Here is a 21,191-nt window from a genome sequence, read left to right on the forward strand (position 1 = left end):
GTACTGATGATTTTGATGGTGGGTAGATTGCTGTGCTCACATTTCTGGGTCGGAGAAATGGGGAAAAAGAATGCTTCACAGCTAACAGAACGAGAACTGAAAAGCAGTTAAATCAAACCAAAGGTTCAGACAGGGAGGGAATATTTCCCTGGAGTTTGAGTAGCTGGAAAGTGATTGTGTCCAGGAGTAGACAGGATTTTGTTTTACAAGGGTTGAAAGTTTTAAAACTGTTATATTCAGACAGTTTACGTTATTTTCTTTAATTTTATTTGCTGTGCAAAATAACTTTTACAACATTTTAAAACCAAAATTTACAAACCTTTTGTTAAAGATAAATGTTAAATAAAATCCATCAAACCATCCCTCACTGAAAACTGTTGTGGAAGTGCAATCTCCTGGAGAATCCCTGCGAACTCCTTCCTGCCCAGGCTCCATGACTATATACAGACCTGGGGGATAGCAGCAGGAGGAGACCATTCAGCCTTTCAATCCTGCTCCACCATTCAATGGGAAACAGCTGACCATCCAGCTCAGTCTCCTGCTGTGTTCCAATCCCTTTTCATGACTTTACCTTGAAGAACTATATCTAAGTCCTCCTTTGGCTTCACTGCCTTTTGTTCCAGTGATGTTGCTGTGTTACTGTGTGGGTGTAGGCAGGGGTAATGTGATGGTGCTACCTCCTGGAGGATGCATTCAGCGTCCCTCATCATCCTGCAGGAACATCAACTGGGCTTCAGCAACTCGAGATAGAAGCCATTTCCAGGATATGGGCATCACTGGCTCAGCCAGCATTTATTCCCCATCTCTAGTTACCCTTGAGAAGATGGTGGGGAGCTGCTGTCTTGTACAATTCACAGTCCATTTGGTGCAGAGAGATCGAAAATGCTGCGATGAGAGTGTTGCAGGATTTTGGCTGAGTGATTCTCTGTCTTTGCTTCTTCAAATGCTGGTTAACTTAATCATGATCTGCACATGACTTTGAGATTTCAGTCTGCAAATCTTCACCATCTAGCACCCTGTATAAAGGAATATGTACATGTTAGAAATTCAGAGCAGACAATTCTACTTACTCTGGAATATCTTTTTCCCTTTCTTCCCTCAAAGCTGTAACGCTCCAGCCCACTTACTCTCTCCCACCATTCTAACTCTGCTACCCCCTAATGTACACCCTCCACATTCTCATGGAGTTGTTGATAAACAGATCCATGCCACGACTTCCCGTCCCTGGTTAAACTCTGCACCCTTTCTGGGTTCATTTCCTTTCCTTTCAGTTGCTGCAAGTCAATAATGTAACAGCAGAATGAAACAAAAGGAAAGAAAGGGAGGTGGCAGATCCTGGACAGAAGAGGAACCTTCAATCTGGGAGAATGGATCAGATCCTTCTTCGTTCCCCATTAGTTGATTCCGACCATTACAATGAATTGGGGATGGAGAGTGGTCCTACATGGGTGTAGTGATACTTTGACCCCCTCCCCCAACAGATCAATACTATGAGTAAATACGTTCCTCCTCCAGCCAATCACAGTGTGAAAAACTTTCCGCAAAGCATATTTACCCAAAGCACATGCTCCAAAACCCGCACACATTTTGTACATGTACAGTGCCGTGTTTCCCCACACACGTGTGGTCCCTGCCTCAGGGATTGTGGGAGTTGTAGTCCCCATGACGCCATTGGAGCCCTGTCTCTGGAAAGTCAACAAAAAGTGTAGACTGGAGGGTGTTGTGTATCTGATCCCCATTCAGACACACATAACATTTGGATTGTCACTGGGTTTTATTGAAACATCTGCTTCCACAACCTGATTTTCTGATGTAAGGAATATAGATTCAGCCAACTGGGGTGTGGCGAGAATAATAGGAGCAGGAGATTTTAAGCAGAGGTGACTCAATGGTTAGCATTGCTGACTCACAGCGTCAGAGACCTGGATTTGGTTACAGCCTTAGGCAACTGTGTGAAGTTTACACGTGCTCCCTGCGTCACTGCGGGTTTCCTCTGGGTGCTCGAGTTTCATCCCACAGTCCAAAGATGTGCAGGTTAAGTGGATTGGCTATGCGAAATTCCCAGTGTCCATACCTGTGCAGGTTAAGCCATTAACCATGGGAAATACAGGGAATGGGTGAGTGTGAATGGGATACTCATGATAGGGTTGGTGTGGACTCCATGGACGATTACCCTGTTTCTGCACGGTAGGGCTCCTATTCCATTCTCATGAAGAAGAATGTACCTATCTCAATGTGCTGTGTATCTGTGGAATTCCCTATTCAAAATGCGGTAGATGCTAGGACAATGAGCAAATTTACTGAAGAAATACAGATGTTGAATTTGCAATGAATTGAAGGGTAAGAGAGAGCAGGCAGGAAAATCCAGCTGAGACCGAGGTGAGCTCAATCAGCATGGTATTAAATGGTGGAGCTGCATTGCCTCTCCTGTGCCCAGTGCTTATATTCTTGCGGTAATAACTGAAAAGCTGAATCCAAAACTCACCACCTTCACCAAAGGAGATTTTTGGAAAAAGCAGGATAGTCAGGTGGATTAGCGTTTCAAACTTCGAAAGTAAGGAAGCACGTGGGAGAAAATGATTTTTCAATTTTAAACTGAGGTGAGTTAGACCGGTTATAGTCCAACTGATTTAATTGGATCATGATGAAGGAGCAACGCTCCGAAATCCAGTGTGCTTCCAATTAAACCTGAGGGACTATAACCTGGTGTTGTGAGATTTTTAACTTTGTACACCCCAGTCCAACACCGGCATCTCCAGATCATGTAAACTGAGGGGAGACAGTGATTTATGGTTTTAGACTGTTCAGTACATTCACACCGTCCAGAATACTCTGTTTTGAACATCTATCCTGTACTTTATTACAAAGCCAAGGTCTCTGACAATGAAAACCAAAACATCCAGGTAACATGGCCTCACCTCGTAATCTGATAAAAGACTTGTGATAAATCTGGTTGAATTTAGAATACAGTTGGAAAGCGGGAAGATTAAATCCAATCCCAAGATCCTGTGTTTAAACAAAGGAGACTACAATAGGATGAGGCAGGAGTTGGCTAATGTAGACTGGAAGCAAAGACTTTAGGGTGGGACAGTTGACAGACAGTGGAGGAATATCAAATAATCTTTCAAACTGCTCAGCAAAATTATATATCAGTGAAAAGGGAGGACTGTAGGAAATGGAATAATCTGCCGTGGGTGGCTAAGGAAATAAGGGAGTCTATCAAACTGAAATAGAAAGCATTCAAATTGGCAAAGACCAAGAAGAAACTAGGAGATTAGAAAAACTTTAAAAGATCAACAGAAAGCTGGATGGGATTGGGGGAGAAAAGTGATGAGTAGCTGTCCCCAGGGCTGGAATAGCAGTTTACACTGCTAGAGGGGAACCTATTATTTGGGGAACATATGGCCTCTGTAATTGTTGAAGCACTTAACTGTTACCATAGAGATAATCCTGATCAAGTGCAAAATCACAGCACACTCCAAAAGCTTGTACTTCCAAATAAACCTGTTGGACTATAACTTGGTGATGTGTAGGTTTTAAACTTTGCCCACCCAGCTCCAACACCGGCTCCTCCATATCAGAATCCTGATAGACAGCCCCACTGAAACTGAAGTGCCTGTCAGATACCTGACTGAGCCACAGGGCCGTGAGGGAGGGGTGTGTGGTTTAACCACAAAGTGTTGAGCTGAACTCGACTTTTTTAACTGCCATTGCCATGGAGATAATATTGAGAGACAGCGTCCATTCAAAACACAAACCACAAAGGGAGAAGAATGGGAGCGGCACATCGGACAGGCGGGGAGTTACCTGATGCTGCCTGGAGGTGTTCTGCATGTACACTATCCAGGTAACTGCCGTGTCTCAGCAATAACGACTCAAAGAAGACCTCTCAGAGTTCTGTGCCCAGTTATTCCTATCCAGCAGGGTTCAGGAATATGAGTACACAGTAGTCAGTCTTCACAGTGGAGGATACGAAGAACATGCCAGTAATTGATAAGGAGACTGAGGAAGGTGAAGACCAAGGAACAACCATTATCACGAAAGTGTTAGAGCTGGGCAAGCTAATGGAGCTAAAGGTAGGCATGTCTCTTTGCCAGGATGGAATACATCCCAGGGTACTACCAGAGGTGGCGGGAGAAATAGAAAATATATTTGGAGTCAGAGTCCTACAGCAGAGACAGGCCCTTTGGCCCAATCTGGCCCATGCCGGCCAATATGTCCATCCACGCGAACCCATTTCCCTGCACTTGGCCCATCTGCATCTGACCCTTTGCTATCCATGTATTTGTCCAAATGTCTTTTACATGTTGTTAATGTACCCACCTCAACCACTTCCACTGGCAGCTCAGTCCATATACATACCACCTTCTATGTAAAACAGTTGCCCCTCAGGTTCCCTTTCATAATTTCTCCTCTCACCTTAAACTGATGCCCTCTACTCCTTGATTTCCTGGGAAAAAGACTGAGTGCATTCACCTTACCCAAGCCTGTCACAATATTATACACTGCCAGAAATAGATCTCCCCTCTGTTTCCTCTGCTCTAAACAAAAAAGAATCCTCGCTTGTCCAACCTCTCCCTCTAACTCAGACCCCTGAGCCCATTTCTTCTGCACCTTATCCAGTTGAATAACCGAAATCTTCACTGCATTCATCACATTTCCAGTGTCTCCCCACGGCGCTGGAACAGACGTGACATCGCCAATGGATTACAAGCCATGATCGATAATTAACCCCTTTACAACAATCCCGTTTTCATTGTATTTTCCATGGTGCAGGTATCCTTCTGTCTTTCTGGTTGCATGGTTAATTAAAAACTTGTCCTCATACAAAACAAATCTGTAACTTCATTATTCCTGGGAAATGTGACATGTATTTTCAGACTTTTAAAAACAAATGAAAGCTCTCTCCACATTCACCACGCTGACATGGACTTGGCTGTGTCTCAGTAATTTTTCCAGTCACATTGACACTTGAAATATTCGCCCACGGACAGAATACACACCTTTCTTTCCACATGAAAAGGCCAATGATATTCAGATCGGCACGGATTAAGTAACTGTCAAAACTGAACATGAAGTTCAATCTGAATTTCTCATTCACAAATCTGCCCTTTCAGTACCCTACAACAGAGAAAACAAGTCACCACCATTAACACAGGATGGAAATTCATAAGACAATTATAGTATTAAATTGTAGTTTCTTTGTTCCCCCAAAGCTTTAATTCTCAGTCTCACAATTTCTCCCTTCTGTGAACTGAAATCAAAACCAATCTCCTCACTCCTTTCCTCCACACCCAGTTCTAATGCTCTCTCCTCTCGTTGAATTCAGCTTCTTAGCTCCTGCCTGCAGACTAAGGACCAAAACAAAGGTGTGGCACGATGGCACTGCTGCCCCACAGCGTCCGTGTGGAATTTGCATGTTCTCTCCGTGTCTGCGTGGGTTTTCTCCGGGTGCGCCGGTTTTCTCCCACAATCCAAAGATGCATCGGTCAGGTGAATCGGCTAGGCTAAATTGCCCATAGTGTTATGTGCATTAGTCAGAGGGAAATGGGTCTGGGTGGGCTACACTTCCGAGGGTCGGTGTGGACTGGCTGGGCCGAAGGGCATGTTTCCACACTGCAGGAAATCTAATCTAATCAAATCAATGAATCTGACTCGGAGTCTCCTGGGTGTTGGTGAATCCTCCCCCCACCTCCCAAGGTTTCCTAGTCAGACCAACATTGATTTTTTTTTTCCAATCTAGAACCTCTTATTTATTTCCTCCACACCAACCCTCTGATAAGAACCATCCTGCACACACTGGACAAATCACATCTGGTTGAACTAAAATGAACCAAATTAGAACTTTAATTGCAGGCCTACCTTTGTTCCTTTCCATAACATTCCTGAATCTTCACCTGAGTTCTGATAACTTTCTGCAAAATGCTCCCCCCACAGATACGCCGACCACTTGTCACGATACCAGGGCAGGGACCAGTCCCCTGGGTCCTGTTCTCAGAGGGAGGAAGGGAGGGAGCAGCCAATGACAGATTAATCCCACACATCCACAGCCTCCCTCGCTGGCACTGACCCATACTGCACATACGCCAACAATTGGCCAGCACTGCGCCCGTGCACAGGTCTCCCCTCCTACAGAGCATGCTCCAGATCACACAGGTGCCTGGGTGATTGACAGCAGCTGTGCCCAATAGAGTGGAGGGGGAGGGGCTGCAGGACTGGAACAATGGGATTGTAAACAATGAATGAATGTGGAGGACACTGGGGGATGGACAGGATCAGTGAGGGACAGGATCAGTGCAGCATCAGGAGGGGATCCTGGACAAACTGAGCAATGGGAGAGTCTGACAGGAGAGAAACGTAAGGATGGTTCTGTTTGGAGACTCAGGCAGGGACAGCTGGGAGACAGTATGGCCTGGTGGCTTGGGCATGATTTCCAATCAGCCTCTTCAAAGCCGCTGTTACCAAACTCTGAACCCGATTCTCTTGGTCCAGAGGTAAGGACACTACCGCCATTTCTTGGTGGGCTAGTGGAAAGAAGGGAAGATTTTCTCAATCTCACTCACATGGAAACTCCATGAGCTCCTCCCACTTACTGTCTACCGTGGGAATGGAGGAGACAGAGCAACTGGAAGGGGGTTAGGGATATAGGGACTGCCTTTCAAAAGGAACTCATCTGTGTTGGTGTTATTAACAAGACTCAGTACACAGTCACCAACACAAAGCTGGTGTATGTGAAATTTATCCAGAATATTAACACCCATAACTGGGTGACGCAGACCCCAATGTACAGAGTTAAGTCCGGGATATTAATAACGGCTTTGTGTGTGAGAAATCACGTCTCATGAACTTGATTCAATTTTTTTGAAGTAACAACAAAGAGGATTGATGACGGCAAAGCGGTAGAAATAATCTACATGGACTTCAGTAAGGCATTCAACAAGGTTCCCCATGGGAGACTGGTTAGCAAGGTTAGATCTCATGGAATACAGAGACAACTAGCCATTTGGATACAAAACTTGTTCAAAGGGAGAAGACAGAGGGTGGTGGTGGAAGGTTGCTTTTCAGATTGGAGACCTGTGACCAGTGGGATGTCACAATGTATCGGTGCTGGATCCTGAAATGTTCATAATTTATATAAATGATTTGGATGTGAATATAGGAAGTAATGTTCGTAAGATGACCCCAAAATTGGAGGTGTAGTGGACAGTGAAGAGGATTACCTCAGATTATAACGGGATCTTGATCAGATGGTTGAATGTGCTGAGGACTGGCAGATGGAGTTTAATTTAGATAAATGTGAGGTGCTGCATTTTGGAAAAGCAAATATTAGCAGGGTGAATACACTTAATGATAAGGTCCTCGGGAGTGCTGCTGAGAAAGAGACTTTGGAGTACAGGTTCATAGCTCCTTGAAATGCAGAATCACAGGTAGATAGGATAGTTAAGAAGGTGTTTAGTATATTTTCCTTTATTGGTCAGAGCACTGAGTATAGGAGGTGGGAAGTCATATTGCGGCTGTACAGGGCCTTGGTTAGGTCATGCTTGGAATATTGCATGCAATTCTGATCTTTTTCCTATCAAAACAATATTGTGAAACTTGAAAGGGGTCAGCAAAGTATTACAAGCATGTTGCTAGGGTTGGAGGATTTGAACCAAAGGGAGCGGATGAATACACTGTTTTCCCTGGAGCGTCAGATGCTGATGGGTGACCTTATAGAGGTTTATCAAATCAGTAGGGGCATGGATAGGGAAAATACACAAGATCTTTTCCCTGCGGTGGGGAGGAGGCATGATGGGGGATGGGAGACAGAGGGGAGACACCGAGAGGGGGAGGGTGACCGTTATTTTGTAGATTACAACACAACCCTGTTCCTGTTCTCTCCCTATCCCCTTCAATCCCTCTGAAGGGCTCAGAACAAGTGTACAGTCCCTGGAAAGTAGAGCTTCAGGGTGATCAAGTGCTGAAGGTCAGCTACCTTACCTGCTGTGCTTTTCCAGCGCCACACTTTAACACAAGCTGGAAGAACAACACCTCATTTTCTACTTGGATATCCTGCACACCTCTATCAAATTCAATAATTTTAGGCCCTGAACTCTCCAATGTCCTAGCGCCCTAGCCTCTTAACCCACACACTAGTCCTTGTTATCATAGAGCATGCCATTACACACTACCTATGGTTCGCCACTAACAGTCCTCATAAACAGCTATTCACCCTCCCCCAGCCAGTTCGTTATCCACTCCGTTGTCCAACTGCTCCCATCTCTTTCTTTGGACTCTATCCCCACCTATCATGTACTCCTTAACCCCTACCTTCTGCATAAAAAAACGACATTTCTTTTCAGTCACATCGGCTCTGAGGAAGGCTCAGCGAATCCAAAATGTTAATTCTGATTTCTCTTCTCAGATGCTGCCAGACCTGCTGAGCTTTTCCAGTACCTTTTGGTTATTGTGAGATTTACAGCATCCGCAGCTCTTTTGGTTCTAATTTACCAGGAATTTCTAATTCAGGTCTAGCCACCTAAAACCGTGTGTTTATCAACACTCCCAGTCCATACAAACTCAATTTCTCTCCCAATCTCTGCTCTCTCTCTCATTCCCTTCACACTCACGGAGTACACCCGCACCATAGTGACAGTGCACCTGCACAGTTTATGGTCACATGTTGGCCCACTGGACCCACCCCTCATTCACTCCCATTGTCTGGAGGATCACATCAACTCTCCTATTGGTCTGAAGCTGCCATCAATCTCACCGGCCCCATTGTGACACGAGTTGTGCGCTCCTCCCAGGAGTATTGGAGGCTGAAGGGTGACCTTATAGAGGTTTATCAAATCATGAGGGGCATGGATAGGATAAATAGACAAGGTCCTTGCCCTGGGGTGGGGGTGTCCAGAACTAGCGGGCATAGGTTCAATGTGCGAGGGGAAATATATAAAAGGGATCAGAGGGTCAACTTTTTTCACAGCAGGTGGTGCGTGTATGGAATCTTCTGTCAGGGGAAGTGGTGGAAGTTGGTAAAACTAGACCATTTGGCATCTGGATGGGTGTATGTATTGGAAGGGTGTAGTGGGATGTGTGCCAAGTGTTGGCAAATGGGACGAGATTAAGTTCGGATATCTGGTCAGCATGGACTAGTTTGACCAAAAGGGCTGTTTTCATGCTGTATATCTCTATGGCTCTGCACTGGCATGAGCTTCAACATTCAGTGAAAGGGGGCAGTATCACAGAGTAGAGGGACTGGGGGCTATTCAGCCCATTGGGGCTGTACTCTCTCTCTCTGGAGATGGTGCCAGTCTGTCCCAACTCACCTCCCATTTGCCTGTAAGAAATCTGCTCCTAGTTGAAATCACTGCTTAACTTTCTGAGTTCCAAGGAGAATTATCCGACCTTCTGCTAACTCTCCACATAGAGAAACGTATCTTATTTTAATGTTTCAGTGTTATCGAGATGTACAGCACAGAAACCAACCGTTTGGTCCAACTTGTCCATGCCGATCAGATATTCTAAATTAATCTCGTCCCATTTGACAGCACTTGGCCCATAACCTTCTAAACCTTTCCTAATCACTTACCCAATCAGATGCCTTTTCAATGTTGCAATTGTTCCAGCCACCACACTTTCTCTGGCAGCTCATTCCATACACATTCCACGTTCAGCTTGAAAACAATGCCCCTCAGATCCCTTATAAATTGTTTTCCTCGCTCCTTAAGCCTGTGCCCCATAGATTTGGACACACCTAACCTGTGAATAAGATCCTGGTTGATCACCCTATCCATGTCCCTCACAATTGTATCAACCACTGAGGTCATCGGTCAGCATCCGATGCTCCAGGGAAAACAGCCCCAGCCTATTCAGCCCATCCCTATATAGCTGAAACCCTCAACCCTAGTAACATCTTTGCACATCTTTTCTGAACCCTTTCAAGTTTCACAATATCATTCCGATAGCGGGGAAACCAGGACTGAAAGCAAAATTTCAGAAGTGGCTGAATCAATGTGCTGAACAGCCACAAAATGCCGTCACAACTCGTGTACTCAATCCACTAACCAGTAAAGGCAAGGATACTAAACGCCTTCTTCACTACCCTGCCTATCTATGACTCCACTTTCAGGAACTATGAACCTGCACTCCAAGATCTTTGTTCAGCAACGCTCCTCAGGACCTTTCCATTAAGTGTATTAGTCCTGCCCTGATTTGATTTTCCAAAATGGAGCACCTCACATTTTTCTGAATTAAACTCCATCTGCCACTCCTTAGCCCATTTGTTTGAAGTCCCATTGTAATCTGAGGTAACCTTCTTCCCTGTCCACTGCACCTCCAATTTTGGTATCTATGTAAAGTCACTGACCATGCCTCCTATATTCACATAGAAAACATTTACATAAATGAAGAAAAGCAGTGGACCCAGAAACGATCCTTACAGCATATTGCTCATAGAACATAGAACATTAAAACACAGTACAGGCTCTTCAGCCCTCAATGTCGCGCCGACCTGTCATACCAATCTGAAGCCCATTTAACCAACACTATTCCATGTACGTCCATTTGCTTGTCCAATAACGACTTAAATGTACTTAAAGTTGGTGAATCTACTAGCGTTGCAGGCAAAGCATTCCATACACGGACTACTCTCTGAGTAAAGAAATTACCTCTGACATCTGTCCTATATCTATCACCCCTCAATTTAAAGCTATATCTCCTCGTGCTCGCCGTCACCATTCTTGGAAAAAGGCTCTCCCTGTCCACCCTATCTAACCATCTGATTATCTTGTATGTCTCTATTAAGTAACGTATCAACCTTCTTCTCTAACGAAAACAGCCTCAAGTCCCTCAGCCTTTCCTTGTAAGACCTTCCCACCATACCAGGCAACATCCTAGTAAATCTCCTCCGCACCCTTTCAAAGCTTCCACATCCTCCTTATAATGTGGGGAACAGAACTGTACACAATACTCTAAGTGCAGCCTCACTAGAGTTTTGTACAGCTGTAGCATAACATCATGGTTCTGGATTTCGATCCCCCTGTTAATAAAAGCTAAAACCCTGTATGCCTTCTAAACAACCCCGTCAACCTGGTGGCAACTTTCAAGGAAATGTGTACCTGGACACTGAGATCTCTCTGCTCATCTACACTACCAAGAATCATACCATTAGCCCAGTACTTTGCATTCCAGTTACTCTGACCAAAGTGAATCACCTCACACTTGTCCGCATTAAACTCCATTTGCCACCTCTCAGCCCAGTTCTGCAGCTTATCTAAGTCTCTCTGTAACGTACAACATCCTTCGTCACTATCCACAACTCCACCAACCTTCGTGTTGTCTGAAAATTTACTAATCCATCCTTCTACGCCCTCATCCAGGTAGTTTATGAAAATGACGAACAACAGTGGACCCAACGCCGACCCTTGCGGTACACTACTGGTAACTGGACTCCAGGATGAACGTTTCCCATCAATCACCACTGTCTGCTTTCAGCAAGCCAATTACTGATCCAAACTGCTTTATCTCCCACAATCCCATCCTTCCGCATTTTGTACAATAGTCTACTGTGGGGAACCTTATCGAACGCGTTGCTGAAATCCATATACACCACATCAACCGGTTTACTCTCATCTATCTGTTTGGTCACCTTCTCAAAGAACTCAATAAGGTTTGTGAGGCACGACCTACCCTTCACAAAACCGTGCTGACTATCCCTAATCAAATTATTCTTTTCTGGATCATATCTCTTATAACCTTTTCCAACACTTTACCAACAACTGATGTAAGGCTCACTAGTCTATAATTACCAGGGTTGTCTCTACTCCCCTTCTTGAACAGGGGAACCACATGTGCTATCCTCCAGTCTTCTGGCACTATTCCTGTAGACAATGATGATTTAAAGATCAATGCCAAGGCTCGGCAATCTCTTCCTTGGCTTCCCAGAGGATCCTGGGATAAGTTCACTGGGCCAAATGGGTTTTATCTATTTTCACACTCTGCAAGATTTCTAATACCTCTTCCTCATGAGCCTTAATCCCACCTAGTCTAGTAGCCTGTATCTCAGTAATCTCAACAACATTGTCATTTTCTAAAGGGAATACTGTTGAAAAATATTCATTTCGTGCTTCCCCTATCTCCTCTGACTCGACACACAACTCCCCACTACTATCCTTGATTGGCCCTAATCTTATTCGTCATTCTTTTATTCTTTAAATACCTATAGAAAGCCTTAGGGTTTACCCTGTTTCTATCCGCCAACAATTTCTCATGTGTCCTCCTGGCACTTCTGAGCTCTTTCTTTAGGACTTTGCTGGCTATTTTGTCACCCTCAAGCGCCCTAACAGACACTTCACATCTCATCCTAACATAAGCCGCCTTCTTCCTTTTGAAGAGAGATTCCATTTCCTTTGTAAACCACAGCTCCTGCACTCTACAGCTTCCGCCCTGCCTGACAGGTATATACTTATCTCGGACAAATAGGACCTTTTTCTTGATCTTTGAGGGTCCCTATTCTCTGCCTGGTTACTCGTTTATCCTTAGTGTATTTCTGGAATCTCTGGATTCTCTGGGAACCTATTTCCCAAAGCTCTCTCATGTCCCGTTTTTGCTCTCCTGGTTTCCCTCGAGGAGACTCCGACTGCCCCTATACTCCTCCAGGAATTCACACAAACCCAGCTGTCTGCACCTGCCGTATCGCTCCTTCATTTTCTTGACGAGACTCTCAATTTCTCTGGACAGGCAGCATTCCCTACACTACCTATTAAGGCCTTAACAGGAACATACTGTCTGTGTACTCTCGTTGTTGCAGGCCTATGGACGTAATGGCAGATGAGGACAAAGAAGCAATCATTCTCAGTAAAGAGGTGGTGTTGGGAAAGATAACAGCCTAAAGGTAGATGGGTCTCCTGGCCGTGATGGAATGCATCCCAGGGGACGTTAACAGATGGCAGTGGGTAAATAGCAAATGCACTCGTGATAATTCACTAAAATTTGCTGGACTCTGGGACAGATCTGACAGATTGGCAAGCTACAAATGTGATGCGAATATTTTAAAATGGACCTGTTAGCATAACTTCTTTGGTGGGGAAAATGCCCGATCTCTTAAGGAAGAAATAGTGAGCTATGTGGATAGAAATTATCTCATTGAGCAGACACAGCATCGATTCATGAAAGGTAGACTTCACTAAGATGAGTGGTAGAGCAATGTGTGCCGAGGCCACTGTAAGTCTGCACAGGGATACAGATAGGCTATGTGAGTGGGTAAGGATCTGGCAGATGAAGGACAAGATTGGGAAACGTGAAGTCATCCATTTTGGTCAGACTAACAGCAAACTGATGATGAAATGGTGAAAACTTGCAGCATGCTGCTGTGCAGAGGGAGCTGGGTGTCCTTATGCACGAATCACAGCAAGTTGGTTTGCAGGTACAGCAGGTAATTAAGACAGTGAAGGGAATATTGTCCTTCATTGCTAGAGGGATGGTTATGCTGCAGCTGTACAGGGTGCTGGGGAGGCTACACCTGGAGTACTGTGTACAGGTTTGGTCCCCTTACATTAGCAAAGATGTACTGACACAGGAGGGAGTGTAGAGGAGGGTCACTAGTTTCAGTCAGGATTTCAGAGGGTTGGCGTATGCAGAGAGATTGGGGAAACTGGTAGTATGCTCATTGGAATTTCGAAATATGGGAGGTTGGATGGGAAAAAAAATAAAATTATGAACGGAGTAGATAAGATAGAAGCAGGGAGGTGATTTCCGCTAGGGGTCGCTTAAACTAGGGAGCAGAGCATCAAAATAAGGGGGTATCAGATTTAGGACTGAGTTCAGGATGGACTTCTTCAGCTAAATCTGTGAATCTGTGGAATTTGCTGCTGAGTGCAGCAGTTTAGGTTATCGACTTGACTATCGTTAGGTCAAAAGGTAGATTTGTGAACAGGAAAGGAATTAAGGGTTATGGTGAGAGAACAGGAAAGTGGAGCAGAGGCCATGAAAAGATCAGCCCTGATCTTATTAAATGGAAGAGCAGGCTTGAGGGGCCATGTAGCCTACTCCTGCTCCTCTTTCTTATGTTCTTATGTTCCCACTTTCCAGCCTGGGAATAGCAAAGGAATACCTTGTACTGTCTTGTACTGTCAAAATTCGCCTTTGTCCAATTTAGAACACCATTTAGATCTGGTCTATTATTTTCTGCAACTATTTTAAAACTAGTAGAATTATCAAAGAACCCTGACAGCGTGGAAGTAGGCCATTCAGCTCATCACAACCACACGGACCCTCAGAGACTCCTACCTTACCACTGCATTCCCCATGGCTAATCCACCTAGCGTGCACATCCCTGAACAATATGGGCAATTCAGCCTGGAATATCCACACAACCTGCATATCTTTAGATAATGGGAGGAAACCAGAGCAAACAGACGACACCCACACAGATAATAACAACAAGGTGATGATCCCTTTCTTATTTCCCAGTTCCACCAAAATAACTTCACTGGACGTACTCCCAGGAATATCCTCCCTCAGCACAACTGTAATGCTACCTCTAAACAAAAAGGCCACTCCGCCTCCTCTCATGTCCCCCTTCCTATCCTTCCTCTTGCATCGATACCCTGGAACATTACACTGCCAGTCCAACCCATCTCTGAGTAACGTTTCTGTAATACTCATGATATCCCAGTGCCACGTTCAAAACCATACCCTGAGCCCATCTGCTTTCCCTGTCCGGCCTCTTGCATTGAAGTAAATGCAGTGTAACTTGTCAGTTCCACCTGGTTCTGTGCCTTGCCCTTGCCTGTCTTGACTGTCTGACTTCTGAACTGTACCAGCCTCAGACTTACCTATTTTCTCACCATCTCTTTGGGTTTACCCTCACTGGATTAATGCCACCTGAGTAACACTAGCAAATCTCCCTGCCTGGATATTAGACACTTTCCAATTCAGGTACAATCCATCCTTCTTATGCAGGTCAACTCTACTCCAGAGGAGCTTACAATGATCAAAAGATGTGAATCCTTCTGCCCTATACCAGCTCCTTAGCCAATCATTCATCTCCTCCATCCTGCTATTCCTACTCTCACTAGCATGTAGCACCAGAAGTAATGCAGATATTATGGTCGAGGACCTACTTTTTTATATTCCAGGCTAATTTGCTATATTCTCTCATCAGGACTTCATCTCTTCCCCTTCCTATGTCATTGGTACCAATGTACAATGACCTCTCACTGGTCATTCTTCCCTTTGAGAATATTCTGCTACCTGTCCGAAACATCCTTGATCCTGGCACCAGGGAGGTACCACCCCATTCTGATGTCTGTCAGCTACAGAAAGGGCAGTCTGTGCCCAACTACAGAGTCCCTTATCATCCTTGAGCGTTTGGAATCTGATATTCCTCTCATTATAGTCGAGCCAGTCTCAGTAGCAGTAACTTGGCTGTCAGTGCAACATTCCCCTGAGAGTCTATGACCACCTACATTATCCATAATAGTATACTTGTTTCAGATGGGGATAGCCACAGGAGACTCCTTCTCTACCTACCTCCCTCTCCTACCTTTCCGAGAGGTAACCCATCTACCTGACTGTATCGGCAGTTTTTCGGCCTGAAACTGCCACCTATCACACATCCTGACTCTTGTAAATTCTTCATTACCATTAAGCACCGCTCCATCTGATCCATGTGATCCAAGAGGATTTGCATCACTTCCTGCAGGCAATCCTCAGGATCACTCAAACTCCCCCTACTCTCCTCCAGGAAGTACACATCACTGTACGAATGGCCATCTCTGCTCCTTAATCTGTAGACCCAGAAAAAGGCAGAGTCTTACAGCTTTACAAAAGACTACTCTCGAATACATTAGTACCTGTATTTTACATTTAAAACATTCAACCAAAAGATCATAACAGAGGCACTTAAACTAGTAAACACTCACCCTACTGAATGTTGCAGATTTGAAAAAGTAAAACAGAGTAAGATTTACCTTTGAAGAGACTGAAACCCACTGAGCTGATCCCCGGCTGTGAGTCACAGACATACAGCATGGAAACAGACCCTTCAGTCAAACTCGTCCATACCGACCAGTTTTCCGAACCTAATCTCGTCCCATTTGCCAGCACTTGGTCAATATCCCTCTAAACCCTTCCTATTCATATACTCATCCAGATGCCGAATAAATGTTGCAATTGTACCAGCCTTCACAACTCCCTCTGGCAGCTCATTCCATAAACACAACACCGTCGCATGAAAAAGTTGCCCCTTAGGTCCCTTTTATATCTTTTCCCTCACGCTAAATCTATACCCTCTAGTTCTAGACTCCCCCACTCCAGTGAAAATCCCTTGTCTATCTATCTGATCCATGCTCATGATTTTATAAACCTCTGAGATCACTCCTCAGCCTCTGACGCTCCAGGGAAAACAGCCCCAGCCTGTACAGCCTCTCCCTATATCTCAAATTCTCCAACCCTAGCAACATCCTTCTAAATCTTTTGTGAACCTTTCAAGTTACACAACATCTTTGTGATAGGTGGAGAACAGAATTGCGCACAATATTGCAAGAGTGGCCAAACCAATGTCCTGAACAGCCGCAACATGACCTCCCAACTCTCTTACTCAATACTCTGACTAATCAACGAAATCATACCAAACACCTTCACTATCCTATCTACCTGCGCCTCTACTTTCAAGGAGCTATGAACCTGCACAGCAAGGTCCCTTTGTTCAGCAACACTCCCCAGGACCTGACCATGATGTGTATCAGTCCTACTAAGCTTTGCTTTTCCAAAATGCAGCACCTCGCACTTATCTGAATTGAACTCCATCTGCCATTCCTCAGCCCATTTGCCTATTTGATCAAAATCCCATTGAAATCTGAGGTAACCTTCTTCACTGTCCTCTACACCTCCAAGTTTGGTGCCATCTACAAACTTACTATCTATACCTCCCGTGTTCACATCTAATTCATTTATATAAATGATGAGAAGTAGTGGACCCAGCACGATCCTTGTGGCACTCCACTAGTCACAGGCCTCCAGTCTGAAAAATAATCATCCATCACCACCACCCTCTGTCTTCTGCCTTTGAGCCAGTTCTATATCCAAATGGCTACTTCCGTGAGATCTAACCTTGCTAACCAGTCTCCCATGGGGAACCTTGTCGAACACCTTACTGAAGTCCATATAGATCGCATCTACTACTCTTCTCTCATCAATCCTCTTTGTTACTTCTTAAAAAGCAGATCGAGTATGTGACACATGATTTCCCATGCAGAAAGTTATGCTGACTATCCCTAATCAGTCTGTGCTTTTCCAAATATACGCAAATCCTGTCGCTCAGGGCTCCCTCCAACACCTAGTCTAGCACAGCATCTGTAGTTCCTGGGCTTGTCCAAACTGCCTTCGTTAAATAGTAGCGCCGTATTAACCAACCCGCAGTCTTCTGGCACCTCAGCTGTGACTATCAATAAATCAAAAATCTCAGCAAGAGGCCCAGAAATCACTTCCCTCGCTTCCCACAGAATTTTAGGGTACAACTGATCAAAGCCTGGGGATTGATCCACCTTTATGCGTTTCCAGACATCCCGTACTCTGTAGTATGGACATTTTTCAAGATGTCACCATTTATTTCCCCACATTCTACATCTCCCGTGTCCTTCTCCACAGTAAATACTGATGCAAAATATTGCATCTTGATAAAACAAACGAGGGCAGGACTTACACTAATTAAAAGTAAGGCTTTGAGTAGTGATATGGAACAAAGAGACTGAGAGGTACAGGTCTTCTTAGTCTGTGTCACATGTAGACAGGGTGGTTAAGAAGGTGGTTAGCACACTTATCTTCATTGCTCAGACCTCTGAGTACCAGAGTTGGGAATTTAGGTTGAGGCTGTACAGGATGCTGGGGAGGCCTCTTCTAGAATACTGTGTCCAGTTCTGGTTGTGCTGTGATAGGAAGGATATTATTAAATTGGAGCGGATTCGGAAGAGACTAACCGGGATGTTGCCATGAATGGAGGGATTGTGTCACAAGGAGAAGCTGGATAGGCTGGGATGCTTTTTCACTACAGCGTAGGAGGTTGAGGGATGACCTTAAAGGATTATAAAACCATGAAGCGTGTAGATAAGGGGGAGGGGGGGATTCAAGACCTGGGTGCATACAATTTGAAAATAGAGGAGAAAGGTTTAAAAAATAAATTGGGGATTTATTTTTACCTTTACATGTGTGAAGTGAACTCCCAGAAAAAGAGGCAGCTGTGAATACAATTACAATGTTTAAAAGACATTTAGACAAGTCCATAAATAGGAAATATTTGGATGAATGTGGACCAAGCGGAGGCAGGTGCGATTAGATTAGTTGGGAATTATGGTCGACACGGACTGGTTTAACCACAGGGTCTGTCTCTGTTCTGTATCATTTTATGACTCAAACTCTCGCTATCTCTGAATTCCTCCATGCTCACAACTCCCCAGATCACTATCACCTCATCCAGACTAAACTCTTCCTTATCTCTAGAAATCCTCTCTCGCCTCAGAACCATCACTATCTCTGGTATCACAAGCATCTCTGTAACATCCTCCAATTGCCTCCCATCTCATCACCCACCCTCACGATCTCTAATCTTGACAACCCCCACAAATCTGTCCTTCTCCACAGTAAAAACTGATGCCACTCGTTTAGTATCCCCCCCAACAACTCCATCTCCTGCGTCTTCACACATAGGCTGCCTTGCTGATCTTTGAGGTGGCCTATTCTCTCTCTAATGACCCATTTGCTCTTAATGTATTTGTAAAAACCCTTTCCCTATTCGCCAAAGCGGTGTCCTGTCCCCTTTTTGCCTTACTGATTTTACTCTTAAGTATACTCCTCTTGCCTCTATACTCGAAGGATGTTTGTGATTTTTGGATTGGAATAAATGCAAAATATTACATCTTGGTAAAACAAACGAAGGCTGGACTTAGACTGATTAAAAGTTGGGCCTCGGATAGTGATATGGAACAAAGAGACCGAGGGGTTCAGATCTTTGAACTATGTGTCACATGCAGACAGGGTGGTTCAGAAGGGGTTTAGCACATTTGCCTTCATTGCTCAGATCTTTGAATATAGGCGTTGGGACATTATGTTGAGGTTGTACAGGATGTTGGGGAGGCCTCTTCTGGAATACTGTGCCCAGTTCTGCTTGCGCTGTTATAGGAAGGATATTATTAAATCGGAGCAGGTTCAGAAGAGATTTACCAGGATGGTGATGGGAACGGAGGGATTGAATTATAAGCAGAGTCTGGATAGGTTGGGTCCTTTTTCACTGGAGCACAGGAGGCTGAGGGGTGAACTTATTAGAGGTTTATAAAATCCTGAAGAGTTTTGGTAATGTGAACAGCAGGTGCCCTTTCCAGGAGGGGGCGCGATTCAAGATTGGGGACATCCTTTTCTCAAATTAAAAAGTAAGGCTTTAAAAAGAAGTTCCGATGTTATTTTTTGTTTTTGCACAAGAGTGGTTCACATGTGGAATAAACTTGCAGAGGACGTGGTAGATGTGAATGCAATTACAATTTCAGGGTGGCACAGTGGCTCAACGGTTAGCACTGCTACCTCTCAACACCAGGGACACAGGCTCAATTCCTGTATTGGGTGACTGTCCATGTGGCGTTTGCATATTCTTCCCCATGACAGCGTGGGTTCATCCAGGAACTCCCATATCCTCCCACAATCCACAGATGTACAGGGTAGGTGACCTGACCGTGCTCAATTGCCCATAGTGTTCAGGAATGATTGGGTTGAGTGAATTAGTCGGGGTAAATGTAGAGCAAAAGGGTAGGGGAATGGGATTCTAATAGGAAAAAAACATTTGGACCCGTATATCAATAGGGAATGCTAGGATGGACTTGGACCAAGTGGAGGCAGGTGCGATTAGTTCAGTTCGAATTTATGGTTGACACGGACTGGTTGGACCACAGGGTCTGTGTCAATGCTGTGTAACTTTATGACTCGTTACCTCTGTAAATTCCTCTATGTTTGGAACTCTCCCTATCAGTGCCATCTCATCCAGCCTTACAAATATTCCTCATCTCTATAATTCCACTCCAGCCTCAAAATTCAAAAACCTCTATCACAAATATCTCTATCTCTGTAACATCCTCCATCCTCACAATCCTTTCCAACTTGCATCTCCTCCAGCTTCATTATCCTCCCCATGTCTAATCCGCTCCAGTCTCTCAAAGCTCTGCTATATGTGCCTTTCTTTATTTCCAGCTTTCAGGATGCCCAATGTTTATTTCTCACTTGATGATTGCCCTTTACAATTCCTGCGCTGAGCTTCTGAATGTCCTCTTAAATCTCTGCGTCTCACTTTCCTCCCAAGAAAATCGACCAATCATGTGTCATCTATTCTAGTATCACCGTTTCTGACCTGATGTCCAATGGAGCCTGTCATATTCCTATAATAAACATCTCAGCGGTCTACAGAACAGAAAAACGCTCTGGTGGTCCATCGAGTCTGTGAGAAAGAAAACTACCACTGAAAACTACCACCATACTATTATCCTCCTCTATTTTCCAGTACTTGTGGAAAAGTGTTATCTATCATGGCATAGCAAGTGCACACTAAATACATCTCAAATGATTTCGGGATTTGTGTCTCCCACCCTCACAGACAGTGAGGTTTAGTGCAAGTGTTGCTCGATGATGACATCACCCACAGGAACACAGAGCAGCTGGGTCTGTGCAAACCAGAGTTTGCCCACACATTGGGAAGGATGGCAGGGTCCCTGAGAGGGGGCACAGGAGAGTTACCAGGATGGTTCAAGGAATGGGGGATTTTAGTTGCAGGGACATGGGTGTTGTTAATACATATCAAGAATATCCATCTACAATAGATGGACTCTTGTTCTCAACCTCTCCCCTTGCCTGGGCTGGGGTAACCTTCAGGTTAAACCACCACCAGACATCTCTCCCTAATGAGAGAGCAGCCCTATGGTCTGGTAGGACAATGCTGACTTTACCTTTTACACAGTGATGCCACTGTGCATCGGGGGTGGAGAGAGGGAATGCTGAAGGTGGTGGATGGGACATCACTCAGGCACAGTGCTTTGTCCTGGAGGATGTTCGCTTTCTTTAATACTGTTGAGGGCTGCACTGATGAAGGCAAGTGGAGAATGTTCCAACATGATCCTGATGTGTACCTTATAGAGAGCAAACAGACACTGGGGAATCAGGGGTTTGGGGAAACT

At 44.7% G+C, this 21,191-nt stretch overlaps 1 long non-coding RNA gene across 3 annotated transcripts in view; it reads right to left on the bottom strand.

The window, feature by feature from the left end:
* Positions 1-244: 244 nt before the first annotated feature.
* The window catches only part of LOC140470944 (uncharacterized), a 32,364-nt gene continuing 11,417 nt past the window's right edge, over positions 245-21,191 (bottom strand). For 2 of the 3 annotated variants that reach the window (XR_011956804.1, XR_011956805.1), the window contains 2 exons: positions 5,004-5,121; positions 245-1,016 (listed from right to left, as the gene is read on the bottom strand). This is a non-coding gene — a long non-coding RNA (uncharacterized lncRNA). Of the gene's footprint in view, positions 1,017-5,003; positions 5,122-20,963; positions 21,144-21,191 lie in introns of all 3 variants that reach the window. The other variant, XR_011956806.1, reaches the window with a different exon arrangement.

Source organism: Chiloscyllium punctatum, chromosome 52, assembly GCF_047496795.1.
Source record: "Chiloscyllium punctatum isolate Juve2018m chromosome 52, sChiPun1.3, whole genome shotgun sequence".
NCBI lineage: Eukaryota > Metazoa > Chordata > Chondrichthyes > Orectolobiformes > Hemiscylliidae > Chiloscyllium > Chiloscyllium punctatum.